Here is a 17,137-nt window from a genome sequence, read left to right as displayed (position 1 = left end):
GTGATTATGTTCCTATTCTCAAAAGCAAGAAAAGATTCTGAGAGAGATTACAAAATTTGTTTGATGCTTCACAGCTAACTAGTGGCAGAGCCGGCCATAAAACATCCAAGCCCTTTAAACATCACGTCATACAGATGTTACACCCAAAACAGAACAACTTACCTCTCATATATGCAGAGAAGGCTGCACTGTACATATTTGAATACATTCCAGTAATAAATCTAAATATTTTTTATGTTTTCCCTTAACCTTTATTCTGTCTGTAATGCAGAAGGTCTTAAGCCTGCAAAGATTTCCACCGGGTTCTATGCAGCATGAACTACTGCAGGGAAATTGCTGGAGCAGCTCACAAAAAGTGAAGCTCAGCGTATGTAAATCTTTAATAAATACAGTGATAGTCTCAGTATTCTGTCATCTTCTATGTGCTGCAAATTACTTCTTTACTGCTTTTCATAAACTTGTTTTCAAAAAGTAGCTATATTATATTGAAATGGTATTTAATATTTAATAAATTTTATATAATTAGAAATTAAAGGTAAAAGTCTATATACATACCTGCATTAAATCAAATGAGTTTGTCATAACAAGTGCTACATCACACGGCTGATGAAAGCAGAATCAGAAGGCAGAATTAAATTCTTGTGAAATTTATTTCCACTTTCAAAGCAAATGGAAGAGGCCTTAGGAAGGTTTTGTATCTCCGTTACTAATATTAGTGCAGAAATGATAAGAAGTATTCAGCTCTTATTCTGGAGCAGAAAGGTGACATAGCGAAGCAGCTTTTCTCCTATCTCACAGAATATGTCCCAGTCCCCAAATCCTTCCATTCCTAAAAACCCTCCAGTCCCTTGATGTATTTGTGATTCTGTATAGCTAAGGGAAAGTTCACTCAGACCACATCTGATTAAAGTCCACCTAGTGTCAAACAGCTATTCAGTCGTCCTGCATTTTCAGGTTAGCAAACTCTTCTAATTCCCCCTCTTTAGCTAAAAGCTAATTACATTACCCAGGCATAATCAGACCCACTTGTTCCTAGGAAGTGGACACTTGCCTTTTGACTACAACAACACTGAAGTTCTGGTTTAAGAAAGCAGACATCTATTTTGTGGGCTGTGTTTTGGAAAAATAGTCTCATGGTAAAAACATTGATCCACAATGTGAGAAAACCCTCAGTTTTCTCCGTGAGTTTGATAGTGTTTGAAGATATATAGCAGAATAGTGACCACGAGCTCCTAACAGCCCTCCCCTGGATGCATTTTGTTAGATGAATATTGAATAAAAAGCAAAAACATTCTCAGAAGTAAAACGGGTATTTAGATCTCTTTGACCATCCAAACCATCGACCTATGTACTACATAATAACCGTGATTTTTCTTACTGTTTTTGCCTTTTTGATTGTTTGTTTGAACAATAAAGGCTATGATTCAGTGTCAGGTTAAAAACTGAGTTTTTCTGCTTTCATATGAACTTCGACGAACTAGATTATTATATGAAGTGTGCACTATTACTACAATGCTGCCTTATGTTATTGCTCTCTTTGACATTATCTTCAGAAGATAACTTACCCTTTACATGCCTACAGGACCATTATAACATATCTGTGTTCCGAGTAGTTAGTGGAGAGCAGATGCCTAATCAAAAATTACTTGCTGCTTTTAGAGTTGCCTTCTTCTTTCCTTGGACATTACAAGGAATTTAAGTGGTCGTTTTAGGTAGAATTTAGAGTCATGTCCATTTGGGAACACAATTAACATTCTAGTAAGGCAATGAGCAATGATTACTTAAACTAGTCACCTAAAACTGGAGTCTAAGTTACAGCAATATAGGTCTTCTTATTCTGTGTTTGTAGCAAGAGACGTGCAAGTTTAAGTAAAATTGCATTTTAGCTAAAAATCTCACTTTAATTACAGCTGCAAAACTGCTACATAATTTCAATGAGAATAAAGAAAAAGTACTTAAGCTAAATTGTAATTGGGGCATCTTTATACAGACAGAATAGAATCAGTAGAAGAACTATACAGCCAGTTTTGGAAAATCTTTGGTTTTCTATATTAATGAAGTAAAACTAAACTTCAAAATGTTGACCAATCAATTAATGGTTAAATTAGTGTAATTTTAGTTTTTGTTAAAACAAACCTTTAATTTTCCTTTTCCTTAAAAGCTTTTGCTATCATTTTATCTATTGATTACAGAATATTGACACCACAGTAAAAATTCTAAATGTGAAACTCCTATGTGAAACCAACCTAAATGTCAATAAGCTGGGTTTCTAGCTGTGTAACTATTTTCTGTGGTTGATATTGTTGCGCATATTTTAGCTGCGAGGTGACAACATGCTCAGAAAAGGCTGCTGTCCTTTTCAAAATAGGTTTACGTCAATGTGTTTTTGCTGAATGTCTTTCTCTTTCAACTTTGTTCTTGTCAGTTCTATTTCCATGACAGCAAGGTGAGATTGAAAAAAAAGAAGATCTGTTTTAACAGCTGTGAAATTCTTTCATAGAAAGATTCTGGAAAAGATTTGGAAAGGAAATTAGGGTATTCTATTTAGAATTAACAGGTTTAATTATTTCAGATTTAAATATCAAGCCAATCAAACCATTCAAGAAATTAAAAGAGCCAAGGCTGGTAATATTAGCTCAGTTTTAGGTTCTACACCTAAAAGTACTTTTCAAGCCACAAACAGAAAAAAGTGTTGCAGAACAGCATGTTATTAAGCAGTCTTTCAGTTCCTAAAACTATTCGTTCGCTACAGATGCCACTTTTGGAATAAGCAACGGTAGAGATGGATTTTTTTTTTTTCTTATTATCATCTAAATAAAACTACAGTTATTGTTCCTGTGAGTTTTACAGCATCAGTAAGTACATCACCTGTTTGTAGTTTGTGTACAGTATGCTGTCTTCTTTATCATAGAATCATAGAATTGTAGGACCACAGAATCATAGAATATTTGGGGTTTGAAGGGTTCTTAAAGGTCATCTAGTTTCAACCCTCCTTCCATGGACAGGAAGATTTTCTACTGGATCAGGTTGCTCAAAGCCCCATTCAGCCTGGCCTTGAACACTTCTACAGATGGGCCCTCCATGTCTTCTCTGGGCAACCTGCTCCAGTGCCTCACCACCCTCACAGTAAAAAAATTTTTTCGTAATATTTAACCTAAATCTACTCTCTTTCAACTTAAATCCATTGCCCCTTGTCCCATCAATGCACTTCCTAATAAAAAGCCCCTCCTCAGCTTTCCTGTAGGCCTCCTTTAAGTAATGGAAGCCTACTGTAAGGTCTCCCTGGAGCATTCTTTTCTCAACAGCCCCTGCTCTCTCAATGTGTCCTCATAGGGGACACACTCCAGCCCTCTGATTATCTTCGTGGCCCTTATCTGAACTCGCTTCAACAGGTCCATTTCCTTCCTGTGCTGAGGACTCCAGAACTGAACACAGTACTCCAGGTGAGGTCAAAGTTTATTTTACTCCTTAAAGGTAAAAAGAAAAGAGTATTTCACATCATTATGGGTTAATGAATCTGATTATGTACATGCCAATAACAACAAAACCTCTTTGCAACAAAACATTTCCTTGTCAAAATTCTATTCAGCAGCCATCAGAAATGGACTTTCAAACTTGTACAATTACATGTATATCATTAGAATACTATATTCATCAAGTGCCAAGCAACAGTCTTTTTATGTGGTTTAGACTATATTTCTTGAACAGGTTATCAAAATAATTAGAGTCCACTGGGAACTGATGATCAGAATCAACACAAGTAAAATGCCCTTTCTAGAGTCAAAGAGAGATCTAATGTTTTCACTTTTGAAATAAATCTTGCTCAGCATTAGACTGGTTATGGCACATGCCCTTAATCTCTGACACAGAACCTCTGCAGAGACTTATCACTTGAAAGTGTTAGATGAGAGGCAGGATGAGAAAAAATTCCCTTGAAAGGTTGGCACGGCAGTATCTTATACAAGCATGGCAGTATTGAATATAAGCGCATCAATTCTGAAAGGATAAAGCTGTGATCTAAAAATAACTTTAGAAGGAATTAGGGAAGAAAGCGCATTTATAATATCTTCCTTAAAATGCACAATCCCAAAGGGAAGACTACATAATGTGGATCTTCTTTGGCTTCTGTCAGTTCATTTATTTGGAAAAAAAAAAAAAATGAACTCGCAATAAGGCACAGGGGAAATCCTTGTGAATTTGTAGATGATGTAACTGCTTTTATACTATTCCTGAAAATTACAGCATAAGGGTCAAAGACAGAGCTTGTGCCAGGAGTTGAAAGCAGTTGACTTAAATTGGTCTACAATGTGTGGGATATAAAATGATCCTTAACTGAACCCTGAAACACATAAACAGAATATGAAATTTATATTAAGGGGGTTGGGGTTTTTGTTGGCTTGCTTGTTTAATTTTAGATCTTATTCTGTCTTAAGTACTGTATGTGCTATAGCACTTCGACTGCATGTGTTGTAACTAGTTTGGTACAAATTTAATATGTTATTTTTCATTTATACACATAGCTTCACAGCTTACTGGAAGTAGTCACTCCTTACTTCTCCAGTACCGATGCAGTTTCTACAATCTCATCTGGGATACCAATCTCCAATATTACAGGGTATCCAAGCTATGCCCTTCATACCCTTTAAAACATTTCTTTCCACTCCTTGGTTTCCTCTCTTCATTCTAAAACGAAAAATCAGTTAGCTCAAGGGACTGGTCCTGGAATACAGAATAATTTGTTTTAAAATAGCCTTCTTGCAGTTCAGTGACCTGTGTGGAACAAAGCAGAGGCTGAAATTCAATTCCTGTAGCACAATTGCTCCACAAAAAATAAAACTATCATCAATTTCATTGGATGGATTAGTCATACTTTTACACCCAGTGTTAGCACTGAGATATCTTTCTGTTAAGCAACTTGCAATACTAATTCTTCATTTTAATACTCTGCAAATACAGGGAGCATGACAGACAGCCTCTCAGCTGACAAAAGCACAACATTAACTTTTTAATTATTATATGTCTGATATTAATCATCAGACAGGCCCTGATCAACATTTATATGTGTGAAACTGAAAGAGAACGTAAAGAACCAGAACAGGCTCACTTCTATGTTTTTATTACCAAAATTACGTTTAGCATTTTCCCTTGAGATACCAATCATTCCAAAGACAGACCTCCTCAGAGCCAGCTATAAGTCTTGGGGAGCAATGTAATCTCTGCACACCCTGTGGGAGTTTCAATAGGCACTTTTCTTCTCTGAGGACTCTGCTTGGAGTGGTTCAGTCATGTAGCAAAAGTTTTTCAGTAAAGCTGTGCAAAGGTCTTCACGTATTTGGCTACCTAGCTAGCTGCTGCTCTGGAGGGGGATGGGGTCTCCTGTAGGTCGTTTCAGTCAGGTCCATATGGCTTCCTCAGATGCCTTAGACATTTAGAATACCATTCAAAATAGTCATTTTGAAGTAGCTCTCATCTGACACTTTTTTTCATCTGAAATTGTTGAAAAAGTAATTTTTATTTGGTTCTTTCTTTGTTTATCCCTGTTTTTATGCTAATCTCAAAATGAGTTTTATGCTGTGGAGCTCAGCATGAGTTTGGTTTCTAAACATCAAGCAAAGCCTCTTGAAAGTTAGGATAAAAATGAATGGATACTGTGCTGGAAAGGCGCTATGCATTATAATGTCAGAATTCCAGACATAATCATTGTCTCTAATTTTTTTTCTGCTTAGTTTCACCTTAGTTGGTCTGCACGTTTCCTGAAGGCCTGTATTATTTAATCTGGAAATGTATTAACAGTTCAAAGTTAATTTGGCTTCAGTGATGAAGTATATATCTGGAAGGCAATTCATCATACATGGGCTTAAAGATTTCTAGATTTTTTTTGTTGATAGGTTACAGAGCATAAAACATGCAATGAAAAATTACTTCGGTGTGACTTTTGAACTGTTCTGTCAAAACACTTTATCACTCGGCTATTGGGACTAGCTGTGCTGCTGTGAAATAGCCCTCCTTTTTCTCTTCTCCATCTGCAAGTCTCATAATGCGAGACTTTCAGGGTGAAAGTTGCCACATTAGTCATCATCAATGAAAGGACCAAAAGCTTAGTATAATAAACAATGTGCGATACATCAGGATGAAAAGCGCTATTTTAGCAACATTAAAAGAAAATAATTTTCAGTCACTTAACTACAGGACAGAAGCGATTTGATTACAAGGTAGCATCAGAAAGCCTGAAAGCACAGGTGTTTGACTTGTGTCCTTGTCAATCTTTGTACTTAGTAGTTGTATTTGATAAGCACAAAATCATTTATGTATCACTCATTAAGTACATATCTATGTAACATGAGTTGGTTTGGGTTTTGTTTTTCCTTCTTTCTTTTTTTTCTGATGATTTACAATTCAATTATCATAACACAGGCAAATTATTTTATTCTTTGGTGAATATAAATGAAAGTCAAATATTGGAAGCTCTACTGCTGCAAGCATGTGGAAGGTCTATGACTGAAATAGTCCATGAATTGAATTATATTGCTTTCTATCATCCTATAAACTAAATTGGTTATAGTATTTGTTCCTTGGTTACTATGGGACACTGTGCAACATTCTTGTTTTCAGAATTTGTCACCTTTTTTCCTCCTCCTTCTGGGAGGAGGGAATTTTTTACTGTTTTTAAATTTTTTGAATTTTTTTAAGCTTCTCAGAAAGCTAAGTACACACCAGCAAAATAAAAATGTGTCAAGCATGGACCTTAGAAATTGTATATAATTGTCCATGCTTTTGACTATTAGCACAAGCCATGGCATATTTTTAGGCGATGCAGACTAGCATTTTCCAGAATAATACATAAGCAGGTTTGGGGTTATTTGTTAGAACTAATAGTAACTAGGGATTTGAACGCCCTCCCCTGTCTGAGGAAGGAAAGAAAATGTAAGGATGATCTGTTTCCATGAGCTGAACGGGTACATGCTTCACCATGTCAGATGGCCCCAGAACCAAACAATACTTCCTAGATCATATTAATAACCAGAATAAATTTAAATTTTTGGCACTACATTACACATTATAAAGTACTATTTATATTAATTTGAAAAGTAAAAGCAGTTGTGACATATTCAGTGATAAATTTTGATGTCAGCATTTTATCAATATTTGAATGATAATTCTCTAAACTATTTAAAATCAGTTACAACAAAAGATAATTAAAAAAGAACCACAACTGCACCAGTGGTATTATTCCTGGAAATAAACTATTCAATCATTTCATTTCTCTGTTCTTTTAGGATTTTATTTGTAAACAAATGCTGATTTCTATGAATGTATTCACAATATATTTACTGAAGAGCTGAAATACACACAATACATTTAATGCACACAATACATTTACTGAACAGGTGAGACAGTACAATTTATGTCTTGACTGATGTGGTGTGCGTTAGTACATAAAAATGTGACTACTGATTTGTATTAAAAATATAATAAGGGTATATTACAGCAAAAAGAGTCTCTGTATTAAGAAGGACTGTCACTGTAGCAGTGGTTCACTGCCTGTATATTGTTTAACAATATGATGGTATAAATGCATGTGCAGTGATATGTGCTATGAAAGCCATGACCTTCTGCTTTTCAGTTAAGTCTGTGATCCCAGTTCCAGTTTATAACAATGAATTTGAGATATCACTGATTTAAGAGCCTATGGGAATTAAAAATCTCAGTGTAGAAGAGAGAAACAGAGGTTTTTTTCTGCATGTTTCCTTTTGAGGAAACATCTTCATTCTTTAATTGTCATAAAATTTAAACTCTAATTTAAAATTTGCAGTGTTGAACTCAAGAGCTGAAGTTGAACATGAAAGGAAAAACGTTTCTAATTTTAACTTAATAGAACTTATATTTGACCCCTCATCGTCTAAGGAGCTAACGTGATACTCTGCTTATACTTCTTCAGTTAAAGTATTGCTGACCATTTAAATTTTTTTTCATTCAGGTCTCCTAATTTCCACTAATTGGAGTAAATTGATAGAGAAAGATGGGCTTTTTCACAGCTCTGTCAAAGGGCACTCTTAATAATGTTGGATTTCCCTATTATGAAAATGGTACAAAAAATGGAATTGAAACCAATACAATTCTGCATTAATTGGTAGTAAGACTATACTTCTTTCACAAATTCAGGGTTACATTCAGAATGCAATGTAAAAGTAAAATGTCTCTTACATTCAGTGACAGAGGAATGCTTGTTCTAGGAAGTTCTAAGTAGTATGCTGTTTCACAAACCATTGTTTGCACGGCAAATAAAATTATCCTTGTATTATCCATTCTCAACATTTCACATCATTTTCTAGCAGGGTTTTATTAAGTTGGAAAGTTCACAGTAAGGAGTTCCTTCAGTCAGTATATCTAGGAAGTAAACCACTGTTTTCCATGCCTGGATTACCACAAATCATTTATTCTTAAACTGATGAGCAACTTTAGTTGGATTTAGTAGGATTAACTGTGAGTGGAAACATGCATCTTCTTGCTTAATTGTTTGTTTACTTTTCTACAAGGACTGTTAAGTAGCCTGAGTCTCCACTAATCCTTCAGTGTCTACTTTTGACAGTTCCTGTCAGGGAAAGGCTAAGGAAGAACATAATCAGTGGTGTCACCGGCATCCCTCATGAGTAACAGTCTGTTGCTTCTCTATTATTCTGTAGGGGAAACTGTTGAAAAAAATCACTAAGTCCATACTAAAGAAGTTAAATGCTTTATAATGATTGGGGTTTTTGACTAAAACAAATAATTGTGACAGTCTTTGCTATCTAGAAGTTGTTACATAATTTTGTATCTACAACAAATTTTTACCTTCCTTACGTCTTATGTTTTCAAAGGAAAATCTACACTTTTTTTTCCCTATGTAGTATCTTCTTCATACATAAAAATGCATTTGGAGAAGGCATACACATATGTTTAATCTAAAAATATATAGTTTTTCAATACTAGTGAGATAAAATTAAAAAAAATTTAAAAAAATAAAAATTCTGCAAGTAAATATTACACAGCAGAAGTGAAGTAGCAGACAAAGAAGACTCCTTAGAAAAAGATGATGGGGCAATACATGGTAAAGAGCATTCACAGAAAACAGGAGTAGTAAAAGTTTTGAGATTTATTCCATTTTACAATGATCTATGAAACAGAGAAACTACTTTTCTGCTGAAGGAAAACCCACAGAGACCCAAAAAAGTGCTGAGACTGAATGAAGTGTGAAGCTAGTAAGAAACTCAGTACTGCATGTAGGTAGTTCCACAATACCTACAAGCTTTTTCCCATGGTAGGCAATCTTTTAAACAGACACTATCAGTGAGCCTGTATAAATATAAATATGTTATATGTAAAGGAAAATAAACTATGGATCCAGAATATTTGCCCAAGAGTCAGTATGGAGAGGACATCAGAATCTCTGTAAAGAGTTGAATTCTTGAAGAGGTGTTTCTTGTTGAGTCTTCATAAAACTACTTCAAACAAGAGTATAGAATTACAAGGGATTTACAAGATTCTCAATTCAGAGTTATTTTCCTGCAGACAGTGTGTCATATGACCAATTCCATTGCACAACAACTTCATATTTAAAATTGTTAACATTCCAATTTTTTGTCTCTCCACTATTGTTTTTGGAAGGTTGTTTTAAAGACCTACTCTTCTCGCAATTACAGCTCTCTTTTTTCTCTTGTTATTACGTTAGCATTTGTCATGAGTTTTAACTGCCCGGGTTCAGACAAATCCAAACTTTTGGAGAAAAGTAGCAATAGACTATTATGCAACCATTACTGATTTCACACTTGACGTAACACATTTGAGGTAGGAGACTGAGGGCATGACAAGAAGTCCAGTGATAATTGCTAGTTGGTCTTACCTGTAGATAAAGCTCAAGAGCTTGACCTGAGGCTACATGATTAACCATGCTATCGGTGGGTTACGGTGAAAATCTAATTTAGAAAACAATAAATAGTTAAAGGAAATGGTACAAGTGAGGAAGGGGCTACACATGGACACCTGAAATTGTCTCACTGGCACAGTCTGAGGCAGATCCTTTATGCCTAGGGGACAAGCTATGAGGAAGAACTTGGACAGCCCCTTTGCTTCTCAGGTCTTCCTTGTCCCTGTTTTATTTTCCATTACTTGGTTGTGAAAGTGTGTGATGAGACCTGCACTCAGCCCATCTGAGGGACTGATGATGGTGGTTAGACCAAATGGTGCAGAGTGGATTATATCCACGTTTCTCAGGACTTATGTCTACATTTCTCAGGCCTAGCCCCTTTTAGAGCTGTTGTAAGGTCTACTCTGCATAGCTCTTGTGTGTGTATCAAGTGTGTTTTCAAACCAGTGTTCAAATAACACAAATCCTGTTGGGAGTTTTCTTGCTAAGAACATGGTCAGAACTGAGTTAAGGTTTATGCAATGTGGACTACTAAGGGAGCAGGGTCCAGGGAGAACTGGGCAGCTGTGATTTGACTGTGAAGTAGTATTCTCAAATGGCTGAAGAGCTTTGATATCTTAGTGGTTCCTCTGCAACTTTCAGGAACGTGACAAAGAAGGGAGAGATGATACTAAGGTGGTGCAAGGTACAAAGCAATTTCACAATCACATAGAATGGAGATTAAAATTTTTTATAAAGTATTATGGCCAAATTCTCAGGAAAGTAATATTTTGCATTTGCTATATTTTCATTACTTCATGCCTACTCTCATACTTTTCAATATAAATGTTTGTGTCCAGACACAATTTCAATTTGCTTCCATGTGGAAGAAGTTTAGTCTGATAAGTGTGCTTTGTCAATTACATATGATTTCCTCCAGCTTCTAAACAGAAATCAAAATAATATAGTTATTTGTCAAGATGACCACAGAGCTTATCAAGCCAGAGGAAGTTGCTAATTGCCAATAAATGTATTTTTGTTTTTCTTTGTTTTTCAGTCTGATAGTAATCTTAGGCATTACTAACACTGATACTTGCTTTTGTGGACATACACAACCTGACAACAAACTGACAAACCGCTTGGAATATTCTGAAGCAAAATGGTGTGGAAAAGAACTGGAAATCTCTACTAACTAAAAAACTTAATGGTGATATTTTCATAGGGAGGAAGGTCTAAATTGGGTGAAGTAATATTCAGGACCAGATAAATAATTTTAAAGGGTCAGGAAAGTAGTGGATTCCTCTTCTCATAAAATGTTCCAAAAAATGGATACTGCACGGACTTAAGATCTCTTGTGTGATAGTAACTGAATGAGAGATGCAACCAAACTGTTCTTGTGACAAAACCTGAGTTTTGTCAAACTCTTGTTGTTTCCTTCAACACTGAAAACTCTTGTGATTTTAGTAGACTTACTCGCATTTTTACTTCAAAAATGAAATTGAATCTGAAAATATGGTTTAAAAATCAAAATTCTGGGCACCATTTTGCCAGAAAAAAAAATAGCTGTCAACTAGTAACAGCAAGAACTATATGAGAGCGAGAAGTTCATGACAGAAAAGAAATGAAACATAGCACTTCCTTCCAGAGCTAAGCAACTGTGGGCATATTCATGGGAAAAATTCTGTTAGCTAGCTTTTCATCTGACAAAGACATATTATGGAAAAATATATCGTTACTTTATCATAAAAAGATGTATTGCAAAATCAACAAGTACACATGTGACTCCTTCTGCTGTGTAATGTAATATGGGAAAGATTTAACAATGTATATTTGACTTGAAATTATGCTCTGTGTACAAACTCTTCCAGGGCCCCAGTAACACAGAATCTGCACAAGCTGCACGATAGAAATACCGAGAAATTTTCTTTACATCTAGTTTTGCTTTGTTGATACAATGGCTGTTGCAGTCTCCCTGAAAATGCAACAGCATATATAGCAGCACTATGCCGTCGGCAGTTTTTCCCTCGGCGCCAGTGCCCGGAGCGTGGGGCTGTACGGCTCCTGCAGCCGAGCGGCCGCCCCCGCCCCGCTGTGGCTCCGCCACACACAGAATGGGCGGAGCTGGAGAATGCCCTTCAGCGACCTTGAAGGAGCGGACAACAGAGGAACAGTGCCGGGAAAGTACCTACGAAAAGTACCGTAAACAGAAGAACAAAAGAGACAATTGTAGCCTTCTGATGCCCAAAGAAGGAGTCGACACTGCGGGTGAACAACGACTGATCAGTTACCTGTTGAGCAGTTGTTTTGGCGTTTGAGCGCAGGGACAGTTGTTCGTAACCAATCAGATAACGTCATGTGTGTTGAAATTTAGCAGAGTTGTATACAAGCAGCCTGCTTTTATAATCAAGGACCTTCTGTTAATACAAGTTCAGGAGTCCGTGTCTCCATCCCCTCAAATGGTGATCTCTCTGTGATGGAGGACAGAAAGCGCCTCTCGCGGAAGAGGGCAGCGTTCCGGAGGGGACGTCTGAGCTGAACGATCGTCTTACCGGCGGGACCGAGCGGACAAAGACCCCGGGGCTAATCAACCGCCTGTTCCACGAGATTCAGGTGGGCAGCTGAGAAACTGAAGAGAGAGAGATGGGTTCTAATATGTCGACTGAGGAAAAAACGATAATAAGAATGTTGCACCATATTTTAAAGAAACGAGAAGCATGACAATCATATGCCAGAGTTATTGGTAGCGTGGTTGAAGAAAAAGAATTTGCCTGCGGAATCGCCGCGTGTTTGTGATGTTAAGACTTGGAAAGAAGGTGGTAATTTGATTTTTGAAGATGCTTCCAAAGGTGATGAAAACGCTATCTGTGTTATGACTACGTGGCGTTCAGTCTTTGAGACTTTAAAAGAAGTGCCTTGTGAGGAGGGAGGAGCAGAGGCAGTTCAAAGGTTTTGGCCACAGATATGGGCTTGTCAGGAGAGTCCGGACAGGCAGGAAACTGCCACCCAAACAGATGAGAGTGATGTTGCGCAGGAACGAGGAAGGAAAGAGATTGATGGTTCTGATAGTAAAAAAGCTGTTGTTTCAAAAACCTGCTTGTTGTCCTCAAGAAGGCGAATGAAGAAAAAAAGAGAGAGCTTGAGAGAAGATACGTCTTGAGGAACAGGATAGTGATTGTGAAGAGCGTAGATGTAATTCGTGACAGAAAACGCAATGTAATGTCTGTTGGTGCACGACCTGCAAATTAGCATTACAGACGATAGGGAAAAAGGCCTGCTGGAATGATTCGGAGCCTGAGTGAAGGACCTCCTAGGGAGGCATGGAACAATAGCAGGAGACTGCGGATTAACGTGGTAACGACCTGCGGATTAACTTGATAACGACCTGAAAGATACCTCGTGCAAGAAACCGAGTTCAAAGTACGGAAGATAAGAAAGATGAAAAGGAGATCCCCAGATGGACAATATCGACCTGCAGAATAATATAAAAGGAACTAAGAGCTCGGACTTAGGTGTGCGTTGTTGGTGGAGCTGAGACTCCCCAGCGCACCCAGCGCTGTTTGCTTCTAATGCTTTCCCATATAAATATAATAAAGCAATCTTTTGCAGAAATTACGATTGATTATTTATAACAAATTGGGGGCTCGTCTGGGATATCGGCTTGGGTTGCCAGTGACGTTCCTTTGTTCAGGGGGCGCCCCACTAACCGTGGCCTGTGGAAGGAACGATTCTGGTAGATACCTTGCCGATATCAACCCTAAATAGAGGAAAGCTAGAAGCAAAGTTTGAGCTCCCTATGAAATTGCTGCAGCCAAATTTGTACCCATAATTCTTGTGCACAAAGATCCAGATGGGAACGTTGGACTGTTAAATTCCGTTCAGTCGGGTGGACAGCAAAAGTGTGCGTGCTTGAGACACAACAGGGTTGTGAAGCGAGTGTGGACCTCTTCTAGGTGCATTTCCAGTCTCCTGCGAGGGACCTGGTCAGCGAAGGAGGGAAGTGAGTGAAAAAGGGTGAAAGGAGTCACACTTGGCGGAGATGGGGCAAAGGAAAGGTAAATTCCCTAGCCCCGGGAAGGGCCCACAGAGAGGTCCTCGGAAACAGATAGGGAGCAAGTTACCAGAAATACTCTCAGACAGTCCTCTGTGGTTAATGTTCAAACATTGGGATGAATGGCCATCCCGGAAGGAGAAGAGTAAGGAGAAAATGGTCCATTACTGTATGGAAGTTTGGACCAGGGAGGAAATAAGGCCTGACCATTTGTTTTGGCAAATTTTCAGATCTTTTGATGATTGGATTTGTCAGGCTTTGAATCTATGTGTGGGAAGGAACCATTCAGCCAGGGGGAAAGTGACTATGCTTTATGACAAGGGTCCTTAATGAGGATATCATTGTACCCCTTAAGAGAGAAAAAGAAGGGCAAACAAGATTGAGAGGTTTTAGTTAATATACCACCCCCATATGAAACCAAGGGGAAGAGAGGGTGGAACCCCCCCCACTCCGGAAAATGGAGGTCCTACAGCGCCTCCCACAGTCCCCACCCGCTTTGTGAACTAGAAGTAAGACCAGAAGAGAGGAGGAACCACCAAAGGAACATCTCCCTTTACGTGAAGTTCCTCTGGGAGGAAATGTCGGGAATAAGATTTGTAGCAGTTCCCCTCAATACAGGGGATGTAAGAACATTTAGAAAAGAAACGGGGCAACTACTACATGACCCCTTGGGTGTCTCTGAAAAATTAGACCAACTTTTGGGACCAAATACCTATACATGGAATGAAATTCAGTCAATTTTAAGTGTATTGTTTACTATGGAGGAGAGGGAAATGATAAGGGAAGCAGGTATGCAAAATTGGGAAAGATGACATCAGCGGGGTCCGGCAGAGGAGCAGAAATGGCCGAATCAAAATCCCAATTGGAATCATCAAAATGTACATGATAGGCAAAACATGTTGGATTTAAGGGAAATGATTATTCAAGGCATTAGGGAGGCAGTTCTCAGGGGACAAAATATAGTTAAGGCTTTTGGGGAACATCAGAAGAGAGATGAATCCCCTGAATGTTATTATTGTGGAAAGAAAAGTCACCTTAAAACGAAACTGCAAAAAGAAAATGCAGGACAAGAAAATGTTTCAGCAGGATTAGGGGTGTCAGGGGCTCTACGTCCTGGGGACAACATCATCACCAGAGCCCTTGATAAAATTACAGATAGGTCCCCAGGGGGAAGAATTCATCTTCCTAGTAGACACTGGAGCTGAGAAATATACCTTTCGAAAATTACCAAAAGGATGTCAATTGAGTAAGGAAAATACCTTGGTAGTGGGAGCAAAGGGGGAACCTTTTAAAGTTCCCATAATTAAGAATGCATTGATAGAATCAGAACTCAAAATCTGTGTTGCAAACTTATTATTAGTTGAGGAGGCAGACTTTAATTTATTAGGAAGAGGTTTAATTATTTCTTTGGGAATCAGTTTGACTGTTGGTAACAGATCAATAATGGCGAAGTAGTTAAACAAATTACAGCCGAAATACGGAAGTTAGCACACGTCCCCGTCCAAATTTGGAAAGGCTGGGACATTGACCTGTTTTCCTGGCTTCCCGAAAGTCCATTGGAAAAACAAATTTTATTTGTTATGTGAATTAGCCACATTGTTGTTTTTGCCATGTGCTATTCCATGTTTTATACGATTGATTCAAAACGTTATAACTCTGAATGCCAAACCACGCAGTCAGCAATAAGGATTATATAGTTAATGCAATCCCAAGACAAGTTTAGTGAACTATTAAACAATTTAATAGAAGATAAGAACCTGAAAACAATTAACTGTATAACAATCCGACAAAATCCCAAGCAACGCAATCAAAACAGAAATACACCACCCGTGAGTTCAGAACAGTCTTTTGGTGGTTGTCAGGATGATGGACAACCTGACTGGGACTGGAAAGGGTGGACAAATATGGCTCCGTCTCTCTCTCCCATAGCGTGCTACATGATCGTAAGGCACCCGACGCTCACCTGACGATGACCTTCAGTCCTTCTGTTCATCGTGGTCTTTTCTCACAGGGGCGATAACGATAGGAAAAGTCCAACAAGAAACTACGCGCCGCATGGCAACTAACCTTGTCCTTTTTTGGTTTTCCTTTTTTTATAAAGCTGTCTCCAGTACCTGAACTGAAACTTCAGGCCATGCTGGTGGCCTTAGCGGTCTTGGTCTCAGTCTTGGCCTCGGACAAGTGGAAGGGGAAGACAGTCTTCTTCTTCTAAGCCAGCCGCTAGTCACACATTCATATATTGTGATGGCAGCCACTATCACGAGCACCTGCATGATATACCCTACCAGCATGGCAACACAAAGGGGTTCATCCCAGATTCCGGCCATTTTTTTTTCCTGGTGGGATGGGTGCTGGTGGCTCGGCTGAAGCTAAGTGCACAATAAGACCCTTCCACCCCTCCTCACCTCCTAGAATGCATGCGCAAGCCTTGGACACATGCCCTTTAAGTTAAAGAGGCAGGGGTATTTTTTTTTGCTGCGTATGTTGATTCTGACCCTCAAACCCCTACTGCCCAGACCGACTGATAATATGACAAATTGACCATTGACAGGTTAAAATGGACTGAAAGAGAGTGAAAAGAGATACCAAGAATTAAAATATCAGTTGATAAGTGCCTCATTTTGGTATGATTCAGGTCATCAATTCAGATCAAGGATTGCATTTTACATCAAAGGTTCTTGAAATTATTATAGTGGCCTTAGGTATAAAATGGGAATATCACACCCCATGGCATTCCCAAAGTTCTGGTAGAGTTGAACGAGTGAATATAGAAATAAAAATGGCATGGATAAAATGTCTTCCATTAGCCCTATTAAATGTTACGACAATGCCACATTAGGAGAGTGGTTTAGCACCTTTTGAAATGTTATATGGGATGCCATATTCCCATGGTATGCCCATTGATCACCCATGGGTAAATGATATGTCTATTCAATCTTATGTAATTACTTTGCCTATTAACACAAAATGTCCCTTTCGGGATTTGCAGTACATGAAATACAACTGGGAGATTATGTAATGGTAAAAGGCTAGAAAGAAACCTCCCTCACTCCTCGATGGGAGGGACCATTTCTTGTGCTTTGGCTACAGATACTGCAATACGAACTGCTGAGAAGTGTTGGACCCATACGTCACGAATGAAAGGACCTATTCAACCAGACTTGGATAAAAATGAATGCACAGTGGTCTCCCTGCCCGGAAGCCTG

Source organism: Cuculus canorus, chromosome 1, assembly GCF_017976375.1.
Source record: "Cuculus canorus isolate bCucCan1 chromosome 1, bCucCan1.pri, whole genome shotgun sequence".
NCBI classification, from domain to species: domain Eukaryota; kingdom Metazoa; phylum Chordata; class Aves; order Cuculiformes; family Cuculidae; genus Cuculus; species Cuculus canorus.
Note: the sequence above shows the minus strand (reverse complement) of the source record.